Source organism: Oncorhynchus clarkii, chromosome 16 (genome assembly GCF_045791955.1).
Source record: "Oncorhynchus clarkii lewisi isolate Uvic-CL-2024 chromosome 16, UVic_Ocla_1.0, whole genome shotgun sequence".
In the NCBI taxonomy this organism is placed as follows: Eukaryota; Metazoa; Chordata; class Actinopteri; order Salmoniformes; family Salmonidae; genus Oncorhynchus; species Oncorhynchus clarkii.
In genome coordinates, this window is record NC_092162.1 from 19,216,886 (window position 1) to 19,229,096 (window position 12,211).

The 12,211-nt window shown below is 42.2% G+C and overlaps 1 pseudogene; it reads right to left on the reverse strand.

Moving 5' to 3' along the window:
* Window positions 1–847: 847 nt before the first annotated feature.
* On the reverse strand, window positions 848–6,849 carry LOC139368121 (mediator of RNA polymerase II transcription subunit 24-like; annotated as a pseudogene).
* Between the last annotated feature and the right edge of the window lie 5,362 nt (window positions 6,850–12,211).

Sequence of the window (12,211 nt, forward strand, 5' to 3'; positions counted from 1 at the left end):
AATATTGGAAAGTATTTAGAAATACACTTGGAAAGTATTGGCATGTATTTTAAAACACTCAAAAAGACTGACTCAAATGAACTTCTATGCATTTAACCATGGTATTTGAAAATACTATCAAATAGTAAGCTATTTATTTATAGGAAATTATTCAAAAATACTTCCAATAGTAGTTGATTTGGGCCACATTATTTGAAAATAGTCAAACACACAGAAAATAAATATTAAATAATAATCAAATACACATGTATTAAACCCGGGTCTGGTGTGTACCGAGCATCCATCTGTGTGTGTGTGTGTGTACCCTTCGTTGTAGAACTGCAGTGTGTTCTCCTCATACAGCGGGGTCATGAGCTGACGTATCATGGTCTGGGGCTTCTCCCTCTCGTCCAGCCCCAGCATCCTCACATGGGCTACCAGCCAGGCCACAGCACAGATAGCCATGATGCACACCTTGCCCTTAATGTTGTCTTATCTTCTACACTCAGAGAGGGGGGGGGGGGGGGGGTGACTGTGTGTGAACTCTGAACATGCTTCCAGGCCACATATGACAAATTACCTAACTTTATGAATGGTTTAAATGAGGAAGGGACTAAAAACAGCACACATGCAACCTCAAGTCATAATGCCAGCAGTCATATGCTATGACTCATTTTCCACTACGGCAAGAGCAAGTTCACTTTTGTGGTTCAACGGTTGACTGTCGACATGGGTTTCGAGAGCAAGATACAATACTGGAATCGCCTGCACGGCCTCCACATACAGCACGCCATTCTCACAGGCGTTCAACACCTCCAGGATGGCTGCAGAGGCAGATTTCGTGCCACTTCATTTGACTGACACACACAGCGGTACAAAACAATCAGTACAGCTTCAGGAAAACAATGAGTCATGCCAAGATTTCTAGGAGGGAAAAGAGAAGGTGCAGAAAGGACTCACTGGTTTAAATTACGGTCATAAATAAAAAATTAAATAAAAAAATGAACATGGGGAACAACATTTTAACCATAGCATGGGCTTGTTCCTTCCTCCTTTTTCACCCAGCAGCTGAGAAACACAAAGCCAGTCTGATTCTGACCCTAGAGTGAAATATCACTCACACTAGCTTCAGCTCAGTGGCATTGTTGAGGAGGGCCACCAGGCTCTCCACCTTGCCCAACTCCATCCTAAAGCAGGGGTGGTCTGGGTTCAGGGTCTTGCTCTCCTCCGAGGGGCTGAGGTCCGACAGGATCACCTTGAGGGGTCGCAACATGGATTCATATCATATAATAATAGGGAGTGGGGGACATAACATCCATTTATATGAGGACCAGGTTCTGACCATGACACTTGTTACATGAATCATACTACACATCATATAAATGTGGCAAAGCCGCTTGCAGCTGTGCCACTCAGACAGCACAGGCAGAAAGCTATTGGGTGGTTGGCCACCTAGTGGTGTTGTGCTGAAAGAGCAGGACAATGATGCAAACTCTTCAGGATAAGTGTAATTGTTATTTGGCATGGACAGGAGGGACCTGATCCTAGATCAGCTCTCCTGCTCTGTGACACTTTATGAATTCTGACCTACATCCCTATGATAGATAGCATTAGTACTAGGTGTGAGACCAACTTCTGATCCGTAGGTCTGCAACCCGTGACACTGCATGAGGAAGGATATGTCGAACAGCAGGGCTCGCACCGAGGCCGAGTTGGCAGCAACGAGATAGAACAAATAGTGCCCAATGTTAATATTAAATTGGTTTCAACAGCTCCCACACTCAGCATGTCTTCAACATTAATGTAAAATCTCATTCAAAAAGTCCCATACTCAGTAACACTGGAACTGTGAAACATTCTTAACTCATGTACTCACATCCTTCTCCACTGAAGTGCTTCAGAAACTCATTCAGCCTGAAGAGCAAAAACAGAGCATCAATAAATCATCTCCTGCAAACATTATGTCCCTCTTCCATCATTTGGACATTCCCATTTGGACTTTAAAGCCACAATCCGTAATTTGTTTTTCAACCAAAACGGCTGCCCCGCCACTTGGTTTGCTATTAAGCTGAGGAATGGGGCTGGAGAAACCAATACCAAATTACAGATTGCATCTTTAAGACTCTCCACAGTAACATAATTTGAGTCTGTCAATACAGTGGATTGAACTGTTCTAATGGACTTTAATATAATACATGTCAGTATGTTGATGTCTGTCTCACTTGATGAACATCCGGGCAAAGGATGTGAGTTTTCCCGTGGCTGCGATATGCAGCCAGGAGGGGGTCCAGGATTTTTCCAGACAGCATGTGTCACGGCACAACCAGCAAGCCCTCTGGAGACTTGGGAGTGGTCTGCGTCCATCGTCTAACACAACAGGGGAAGACAGATACAGTGATGACAGTGTGATATGACTTCATGACAAGGTGAACTAACGGTCTTATCCTCAGTACTAATCCAGGGATATAGTAGCGGTTAAAAGTCAGCGTTGTGTTCATTAGAAAACACCGTAGCAATACATTTTGCAATGGACCTCCTGGTGAACATCATGACCCTGCTGACTTTAAGGCCAGGTAGGGTTGGCATGGGGAGAAGGAGGACCTCGAGGATGTTGGTGACGGTGGGCTCGGCTCACAGGATGAGGCCTGGGTTGGATGTTGGCGTTTTCTGCAGTCTTCAGCCGTGGGGAGTACTCCCTGTCCTCACCCCGAAGGTTACACGAGAGAGAGAGAGAGAGAGAGAGAGAGAGAGAGAGAGAGAGAGAGAGAGAAAGAAAAATACACTGACAGACAGACAGTGATGTAGTGATAGGAATGTGTGAAAGGGGGAGACAGCCTACCGGTTAAGAGCGTTGGGCCAGTAACTGAAAGGTCGCTAGGTAGAACCCCCGAGCCGGCAAGGTGGAAAAATCGGAGGTTCTGCCCTTGAGCAAGGCAGTTAACTGCCAACAACTGCTTCCCAGGCGCCGATGACATGGAGGTTGATTAAGGCAGCCCTCCACACCTCTCTGATTCAGAGGGGTTGGGTTAAATGCAGAAGACACATTTTGGTTGAATGCATTAACTTGAGCAACTGACTAGGTATCCCCTTTCCCTTGATTATCCCTTTTATACCATGGCTATAAATAAACACATTTGCCACTAGAGATGTGTTAATTTACAGGTAGAAATGTGTTGAACATCCACTGAAGTAGCTAGCATGTTTACTAGATAGCTACAGGAGTTGCCATGGTAACAAACAAACAGACTTGCTATTTAGCTAACCAAACCATCAGTCCTAACTTGCTATTATGAAAATCGAATTCAAATTCGACTTTTGCTTTCAAAAGCAGCTCACACTTGGAACATGTAAGCAATAACTATAACCATTGAATTCTACTGTGCTTTATAGGGAAATAATGCACGCTCTAGCATGCCCTTCAAGCCAATCAGAAACGAGAATTCAACAATGCCATGGCATAAAACATGATACCATGCTTCTTATGTTCTGGATCACTCACATGCATAGCTGGTCAGCCATGTCCAGCAGTGGTGTGAGCTTCAGAGGGTATTTAAAGGCAATGTTAACGTTGTCCATGAAGTCCTGCTGCAGATTGACAGAGACTAGACCAGCAGTATTCACTAGCCTACATTCATTTCATTCAGTGGTGATTAGTAATATTAGTAATATATTAGTAATATGACCAATGTATTTTTTACTGGTAAATAAACTTGAAACAGACATTATAACCATTGATTGTTATGATGTCAAGAGAATAACTCAAGTCACTATATCTGTACTGTACATTCTCTCCCTGGGGATACTTCTTCAGTCTGAGGAGAACCTGGGGGGGGATCTAGAGATGAGAGATGGTTCACGGGCTCCAAGGAAAATTAAACATTCACATCCTGTAACTATCCGGCCTTCATTGTGAGAAGTACCTCGAGGATGGTGAAGGCGGTCCACTTCTAGCTCTTCAGTGCCCTCTGGTGACTATGAGGCCAGTGAAACACGTCTTCAGATCTCCAACACAAAGAGTGGCGCAGGGATACGCGGCACAGGGGAATGCACCACAATGGGGGGGGGGGGGGGGGTCAGTATTCCATTTAAATTCAGGAAGTAAACTGAATTACAATTTTACCTCAATTTAAAGTGAAACTCGCATATGCTTTGCATACGTTAACTCTAGACCAGGGGTTCTTAAACCTTTTCAGCTCAAGAACCCAAATTATAAATTGACTGTCCTCCTGTGATCCAAATAAGTATAAATAGTGTGTGATTATAGATTTATTCTCACTACTCGAAATCCACCTCTCACATGGCCAGGGCCCACAATGAGTCCCGACCAATATTTACGAAACAGTGCTCTAGACCAATCAAGGCTCACCTGCACCCTCTTGATCATCATCAGCTGTTCCACCAGTGGCTGAGTCTCCCCCGTCAGGTTCATGGTTCCTTCCAGCATGATGAAGGCGTGGACCGAGGGGAACGATGAGTGATGCAGGGGGTCGGACTGTTCCAACCCTATCGTAGGAATACTGAGGGGGAAGATAGGTCAGATGATTATTTTTTTAAAACATTGTGGCTTCAATTATTGTTTACAAAGGCAATGGCTTATGCTCCAAAAGTGCTACATTCTCACCTATTCACCAATGAAATACACACTTCCAGCTTGCCTCTCTGTCTGATTGGTTAGACTGCTGAGGCCCTCTGTCACTTTGAAAAAAGCTTACTCCACATTGGTCCAGGAGGCTTTTAAAACATATCAGGGGAAAAGCAGAAAATCGGTATAAGACAAAGTAAGATTTATCCTACTAACTGAAAGAATACACATACAATGGACGGAGCCAAGCCCTCAGATATGTGGACTTAAACATACTGTTGGATTCTGTATTTTATATTATAGCCATTAGCATATATATGATTAAATATTATCTGATGTTGGTTGTGTGAGGTGTCTGCATTTGTGCACTGGCGCATCATTATGAGATTAAACAACTGCTTGCTTACTTGGCTGTTTGTGTGTGACAAGAACTGAGTAACATGGTGTGACCTGCATGTTGCAAAACTGTAGATAACAGCCCAGCAGATGCTTTGTCCTTGTTTTTGTATGTAACAATATTGAGCACATGGTGTGACTTGCTGTATCTTACAAAGTTGTGATAGGGAGGGGTGGTCATCACGAGGTTTAACTGAGATGGAAAAATACTGAACAACACAATAGCAGGAACTGAGCAACTGTTATAACTAGGGGGTGATACCAGAACAGTAAGGATCTATACATCGACGGAGGGAGGACTCCAAGAAGCGCCAAGAGGCGGGGACCCGACTGAGCGCCTGTGATAGGCTGGGCAAGTTTAAACCACGCCCAGCCTCTACTGTGATAGACATAGGCCAACAGACGGGTTTGGAACTATCACAGTATAAGAACAACTGTTTATGTACATCCTGTCAGTTCTCTGTTCTGCCCTGCGTGGCATTACAGTGAGCCCATATATACGAAAGTTGCATTTTCCATTTATTACTTAGCTAATAAAAAATACATAGTATAAAATCGGTGACTCATTGTTATATTTATCCTGATACCAGATTCGAATTTACGCAACTCTAACAATACCAATGAAATCCATTCAATCAAATGCTACAACAACAATATTAATATTTTGCTGTAATTTCAGTTTGATCACAATAATATGCAGCCAAGCACAGGTAGTGAAAGGAAAATCCCTTAGAAGATTCCGTAGCTGCTGACTGACCTTGGTTCTCCAGGCATGCGATGTGGACCAGGGCCCTGTTCTTGGTGCTGTTCACCAGGTCCCTTAGCCTCTCCTGGCAGGCCCTATGGCTGGCTTCAGTGCCGGCCGCCGGCCCCAGCTCCCCGAGCCTCTCGCAGTACCAGGCACAGCCTGTCAGCAACCACACTACCATGCAAATTGAGGTTTAGGATTATACTGCAGATTATTTTTCAATATGAAAAGGTGACTTGACATCAGAAATGCACTCACTCTCTTTAGCCCTGAGAAAATTATTCGAGCAGCAGACTCATACCGAATAGTACTTTAACCATATTTAATAACAAATGGTGAATAGAAGGTATGTCATCTTTGTCAGGTTGCATCTATTTATACACAGAGCCAGGATGAGCCACCAATGCCCAATTTAAAGGAAGGACTAATGAAAGGATGTGCACCTGAGACGGTGGGAGCACATGTCCAGAATCTACAACAGGGACTTGACGCAGAGCTCCCTGGAGAAATCATCAAACTTGGGAACAAACAGGGGCATTTGTCAGACAAGTTGTCAGCCGATGAAAGGATGCATGTCTAGTAGTGGTCAGACAGTTGGTATTAGCCAGAGAGATATAAAAAGGTGGCCAAACTGATGGCTAAGAGTACACTTGAATAAGACACCATCTGAGGAAAGACATTTCCATTTGTAATTATTGTGCATAATAAATCAAGCACACTAGCCAATCTTGAACACTGCCTTTCCTACTATGTGCAGAATATGAAGATTAACCCTTTAATATCGCTACAACCAAAGAATACAGATCATGTCTATTTTGACGCTATGTATAGGATAAACGATGGGTTTCAAAATGTCAACCATACCCGGGAACTGATGGCATACTTTAGGTAGGACAAGATGAGCGGGTTGGGAGAAGGGCCAATCATTGCTTGCTCCATAAGCCTCTGGAACATAGGGAAATAAAGAAATGACTTATTTCATACTCTGAAATCATATTAATTAACTTTTTCCACATTGCATACATGTACATGGATGATCAACACAAGTCAGCTGACCTGCCAGGTTGAGGTGGAAAGGGAGCCACATGGGACTAGGCTCCTTCCAAGCCTGGAGTATGGCTTGTTTCAAATTGACCACCTTCATACCGACAAGAGCTAAACACATAATCAAACACATGCAATACATGGAAATCAAGTGTTTTTAGCATATGAAAATGTCATAAGATGGATCAGCTCCATTATGTACGTCTTGGTGAAACTGTAGCCACAAAGTTGTGCCTGGTGACACTGCTGGCTCACTTTGATGCTAGCCCATGCATGTAGCGTCGGATGCTCAATGAAGCTCGTAGTGCAGATCCAACGCATGCACATGAACCAGAAGTAGTCTGGCGGTAAACAGAAAAAGTGCTCAAAAGTAGTTTATTTTGGATAAGTTACACCTTGCACACACAAAGAACTAGCTTATTTGACCGCAACTAAGGGATTATGCCGCAACTAAGGGATTCTGGTTCTGTATCCCAACAGAATCACTTAGTTACAAGACGAAGCTAACATCAACCAACGCCTCCATCACACCTACAGCGTCATTGCGTTTTGGTACACCAGAAGTACATTCATTTCTAATGGAACGCTGCTTTTGCCTTGCAGCATTGTGTTGAAGAGGCAGTTTCAGTGCGTTCTGTGTGGTGCATACGGTGGATTTATCGAACATATGCATCAAATTGTATGCGAAGAAGACGGCTTGACAGAAATGGTAGCAGAAGGGGAAATGCTCACTAACAGGGATGTAAACCAATTTGTACATAACATATGAGAGAAATACATTTTTTGTGCATATGGAACATTTCTGTGATCATTTATTTCAGCTCATGAAACATGGGACCAACACTTTACATCGTGCGCTTATATTTGTTCTGTTTGTAGCATTTTTGCACATTTATTTCCATATGCTTCCCTATTGGACCCACCGCTATGCGATTTCTCATCCTGGCTCTGCGTATAAAGAGACGCAATCTGACAAAGATGACATACCTTCTATTTACCATTTGTTATTAAATATGGTTAAAGCACTCATTTGCCAAGATAATCCATCCACCTGACAGGTGTGGCATATCAAGAAGTTGATTCAACAGCAAAATAATTACACAGGTGCACTTTGTGCTGGGGACAAGAAAAGGCCACTCCAAAATGTGCAGTTGTCACACAACACAATGCCACAGATGTCTCAAGTTGAGGGAGCGTGCAATTGGCATGCTGACTGAAGGAATATCCACCACATCTGTTGCCAGAGAATTTAATGTTAAATTCTCTACCATAAGCCGCTTCCAACTTCGTTTTAGAGAATGTGTCAGGACGTCCAACTGGTCTCACAACCGCAGACCGCGTGTAACCACGCCAGCCCTGGACCTCCACATTCGGCTTCTTCACCTGCGGGATCGTCTGAGACCAGCCACCCAGACAGCTGATGAAACTGTGGGTTTGCACAAACAAATCATTTCTGCACAAACTGTCAGAAACCATCTCAGGGAAGCTCATCTGGGTGCTTGTCATCCTCACCAGGGTCTTAACCTGACTGCAGTTCAGCATTGTAACCGACTTCAGTGGGAAAATGCTCACCTTCAATAGCTACTGGGGCGGAAAGCCTAGTGGTTAGAGCGTTGGGCCAGTAACCGAAAGGTCCATACATCAGGACCCAATGAATTTATTTTAATTTACTGATTTCCTTATATGAATATAACAGAGTAAAATTGTTGAAATTGTTGCGTTTACATTTTGTTCTTTCTATACAGTGTAATTACTCCTTTCAATACAGAAATAAATAAAATACTTCACCAGAAAGCATGACTTAGCCGCAAAGGAATCGAGGATCATTAGCTTCTTTAAACAAATAGCTGTGGATTGTTTCAAATCACAAGCTTATAGGCCAATGCCTTTTTTGGAAGCCCGCAATTTGGACACATTAATTTCTGTCAATGCATATATTAATTACAGTCATTTACCATTCTCGTTCTCAGAGTGGAAACATTGTTTGCAGAGGTCCCAACCTGCTACACTTGGTTTTGGCTTATTTCATAACAATAATTTACTAGATGTGTCCATTTTTTCATTGTCTTTTGTTCGGAGTGCGCCATGTGAGCAATGAGCATGTGTCTGGTTTCTCTGTCCTGATGACGTTGAGGGAGCGTGGTGTAAAGTACTTAAGTAAAAATACTTTGAAGAACTACTTGAGTACGTTTTTTGAGTATCTGTACTTTACCATTTATATATATGACAACTTTTACTTTATCACATTTCTAAAGAAAATGAGCGTACTTTTTACTCCATACATTTTCCCTGACACCCAAAAGCACTAGTTACATTTTCAATGCCTTGCAGCACAGGAAAATGGTCCAATTCACACACTTATCAAGAGAACATCCCTGGTCATGCCTGCCGCCTCTAATCTGGAGGATTCACTAAATTTACAAATAAAGCATTTGTGTTATGTCTGAGTGTTGGAGTGTGCCCCTGGCTATCCATAAATAAATAAAAACAAGAGAATTGTGTTGTCTGGTTGGCTTAATATAAGGAATAAGAAACAATCTATACTTGTATTTGTACTTTTGATACTTAAGTATATTTTAGCAATTACATTTACTTTTGATAATTAAGTATATTTAAAAGCAAATACTTTTACTCAAGTTGTATTTTACTGGGCGATTTTACTGAGTACTTTTTCCACCACTGCACAGAAATGTAGGAGAGTTTTAAAAAAATTTTTTACCCTTGACGCACAGATCCCTTTAGCGGGATAATTTTCGTCAACATCCGGCGAATTGCATAGCGCCAAATTAAAATTAAATTACTAAAAATATTTATTTTTCATGAAATCACAAGTGCAATATACCAAAACACAACTTGTTGTTAATCCACCTGGCGTGTCAGATTTCAAAAAGGCTTTACGGTGAAAGCAATGCGATTATGTGAGGACAGCTCTCAACAGACAAAGCATCACAAACAGCTAGCAGGCAAAGTAGATTGCTTTTCTGACTTTGGTGACCAATCAAATTAATCGCTTACCTTTGATGATCTTCGTATATTTGCACTCACGAGACTCCCAGTTACACAATAAATGTTTGTTTTGTTCGAAAAAGATTCTCTTTATATCCAAAAACCTCAATTTGGTTGGCTTGTTTTGTTCAGAAATCCACAGGCTCATACGGTCACGACGGGCAGACGAAAATTCCAAATAGTATCCGTAAAGTTCGTAGAAACATGTAAAAAAAAAATGTATAATCAATCCTCAGGTTGTTTATACAATAAATAATCGATAATATTTCAACCGGACGGTAGCATTTTCAATAGAAGAGAGAAAGAAAAGGTCTCGCTCCAGGCGCGCGCATGCGTAAATCTGAGGACATCTGGCTATCCACTGACACGATGTGATCAAAATACTGCCTTCTAGCTTAAAGAGGTTTTAGCATCCATTGCAAATGATAATATATTAAAACTATAGTTTCTCAAAGTAAGCTATTTGAAAAATCTTTCCATCAAACTCCCCCTCCATAATCACCAATCCTCAGTGTGAAAAAGCAATGCTGCATTGGCCTATAGGCTACGAGTTAACACATTTAGCTGCCAACGGATCACAATGTGTCCATACGGTAGAGGCTGATGATCTCGCATTAGTTGACTTTTAACTTCTTGATTTGTATCATTTTAAGTCCGATTTGTATGACTAACCACGTGACAATGACTTTGAGAAACGAAAACGTTATTAATGAAATGAAGGTGTTCCACGAAAATGCGTATATTAAAATCAGAACGGGCAAGCAGAACTGTAGAAATTGTAGGATAAATTGTAGTCTAAGCTTAATCAAACTCGAAACTCACTGCGCCGCCTATGAAGTCTTTATAAAATAATTGCCTCCACGTTTCCATGGTCGGATTTTCCCTATAGGCTACTTTGAATAAAGGTAAAACATGCCTCATAAATAAAACATTCAGGTTTCAAACAATTAAGTATGTTTTCAAAATGCATACTGCCCCCAGCTTTCATTGTAAAGTGGTGGGTGATGCTCTGTTAGCTTGTTGCCTGCACTGAAATGGTAAATAGGAGGCAATAACAATACTAGATATTTTTAATCATGCACCAAAACGTTTTTTTTATCATGCGATTGCATTTAAAATTGTTGCGCAATGAATGAGGTTATAAAAGCGCACGTTTTACTCCTGCAACAACCAGTTTAGGAGCTGCAGGAGAAATCGTGCTCAAAACAGGCTCTGTATGCTGTGCGCTGATAGTTGTGTTGGATAAAAATACACACAGCGCAATTTAATTCCACTACATTATGCAAATTAACCTATAGACCAATAAGCATGATGGTCAAATGTATTTCAATGCACTGGTATTTCCAGCAATAAATATAAAAAGCATTATTTTCCAATAGGATTTTTTGGGGAAGTTAACAGTAAGTTTTATCAGCTTTTCTAACCCTGGTGTGTGTGATGGTGGGAGTGCTGTGTAAATGTGTGCAGATGCTGAGAAGTTTGTGTCGTGTTAAGCAATGTGTGCGTTGTGTGGTGTGTGTGTGTGCGCATGCAGGTGGCAAGGGCACAAGGTTGGAGGTATTATTTGTCTCTCTAGGCTTAATCAGTTGGGCTACTAAAAATACAACATACCTGTGATATATACAGTCAAAATGTTACTAATTGGTAAATAGTAACTCTGCTTTTTTGTTCATGAAAATCCCAGTTATATCTACTCTGTTACCACCCCTGGTGTGTGTATTTTACTTTTATTTATTTATTTATCTCCGTGTTCTACATCAGCCCTGAAAATATAACAACATGACCACTGTATATTGAGATAATGGACAAAGTGTTGAATTTTGAACACCTCCCTCTGCAACAAGATTCTGGTCTTCCTGGCAGGCCGCCCCCAGGCGGTGAGGGTAGGCAATAACACTTCCGCCACCCTGAACATCAACACAGGGGCCCCTCAGGGTGTGTGCTTAGTCCCCCCCTGTACTCCTTGTTCCACGACAGTGTGGCCACGAACAACTCCAACACCATCATCAAGTTTGCGGATGACACGACGATGGTAGGACTGATCACCGACAACAATGAGACAGCCTATAAGAAGGCGGTCAGAGACCTGGCAGTGTGGTGCCAGGACAACAACCTTTCCCTCAATGTCAGCAAGACGAAGGAGCTGATCGTGGACTACAGGAAACGGAGAAACGAGCACGCCCCCATCCACTTCGATGGGGCTGTACTGGAGCGGGTCAAGACCTTCAAGTTCCTCTGTGACCACATCACTAAGGAATTAACATGGTCTACACACAGCCACACAATTGTGATGAGTGCACGACAGCACCTCTTCCCCCTCAGGAGGCTAAAAAAAGATTTAGCATGGGCCCTCAGATCCTCAAATAGTTCTACAGCTGCACCATTGAGTGCATTTTGACTAGCTGCGTCATTGCTTGGTACAGCAACTGTAAGACACCCAATTACAAGGTGCTACA